Below are 1,590 nucleotides of genomic sequence, written 5' to 3'. Positions count from 1 at the left end.
AGGAATGCCAAGGAAAGCTCACAACATGAAGACTTCAAAAGCAAAGACTTTGCACAGTAAATCAGCTAACACACCAAGGATCAAAGTAGCCCTGGGTCAGATCTCCAAGCCCTAGCCAGTCAGGAGGGTAAGGGAAATATGTGACTGAAGGTTGTAAAACGTTTGTCCTGGAGGGGTAGACCGCCAGCAGAGTGAAGATTTTTGCCCATGACATTAAGTAGATAATTATGTTTATGAGTATATTTCTAGCACAGAATATAACTAGTAATAACTAAACTGTTTTAAAACTTAATACATGCTAATTTTTCTCATTTCGCTTTTGTCAGAATCCAAATAGACACTTAAATCTCCTTTATATATGGCTAAACAAATTAAAATTCAAAGGTGTGAGGCAACGGGCTATGGTCCTGCAACTTATATATGGTGGAGCTGAGGGAATGGAAACAGTGTAGGGTTTGGAGTCATAAATCCTGGACCAACTGCTTGATGTACAGTCTAATTAAATGACAAAGAACGTGTCATTATATCCTCAGAACCCCAGCCTTTTTATCTATAAAGTAGAAATAACACCACCTACATCTTTATGATTGTTATGAAAACTGAAAACCTATATGGCTCACAGCAGTGAAGTTCAGGTTCTACCAACTGTACCACAACACAGGGCCTGTGCATTTACTTCTGTGTGATTATCTCATATTAGATCTAAGCTCTTAAGAGGACTTAGTATCTCTAGTATAACAGGACAGATACGTTGATTGACAAAATGAATTAATTTTTGAATTTTTAATTAATTTATATTAATTCACTGAGCATTGTCACAGTAAAAAAAATGTGTTTCCCCAGCCATAATATACTGCACAGTGGCTTAATCATACATGTTATCACCAATAATTTTCCATTTCTACTTTCATATATATATTTTCCCCCTATATCTCACCCTCTGCCATTTTCCACCCTCCTCCCAAACTATCTCAGGTGTCTACAGTTGTTTTCCATTTCTTTTTTCACCACATTTTATTGATTCACAAAGTTTCTTAAATAATCTATCTACTTTCAATAGTAAGTTAAGCTGGTATGTACATATCTATGAATACATGTCTAACTTTAGGCAAGAAACTCTGAGTAGAATGAATATACTATAAGGTAGCACCTAGCTGACCCTATATAGCTTACTACAGTCATTAAATAGGGGGTTTTTTTTCTATATTTTTTCATTTCAAGAAAAGCAGTTCTAGCTTTAATTAATCAAAGAAGTGCTAAGGAAATTTGCTTAAAACTTAAAGCCAGGAAACAGATTAGCATTCCGTTCAAATAGTAAATACATGAACCTATTGGCAGTTCAAGACAGGGCAAAAATTCCTTAAAAAACAAAAAACAAAGCCTAGAACAAAATTAGCAATGTTTTAGTCAAAAGCCAGGAAATTCTATTCCACCAGTTCAGTCTCATGTACTTAATCTATATTTTGTTGTGGTTCTATCTTCCCAATTAAATTCTGGGATATAATATTCAACTCCAGACTTGTCCCTGTCCCTATGATTAGGTTAGCCATTTTCTTAGTTTTTTTTTTTTTTTTTGAGAGATTTTCACTG

The 1,590-nt window shown here is 34.6% G+C and overlaps 1 protein-coding gene across 1 annotated transcript in view; it reads right to left on the bottom strand.

The window, feature by feature from the left end:
• The window catches only part of VWA8 (von Willebrand factor A domain containing 8), a gene marked incomplete at its 5' end in the record, with an annotated part of 402,506 nt that overhangs the window by 326,349 nt on the left and 74,567 nt on the right, over positions 1 to 1,590 (bottom strand).

Source organism: Tupaia chinensis, unplaced genomic scaffold (assembly GCF_000334495.1).
Source record: "Tupaia chinensis unplaced genomic scaffold, TupChi_1.0 Scaffold000458_2, whole genome shotgun sequence".
Classification (NCBI taxonomy): domain Eukaryota; kingdom Metazoa; phylum Chordata; class Mammalia; order Scandentia; family Tupaiidae; genus Tupaia; species Tupaia belangeri.
Note: the sequence above shows the minus strand (reverse complement) of the source record. Positions and strands in the feature narration are given on the sequence as shown.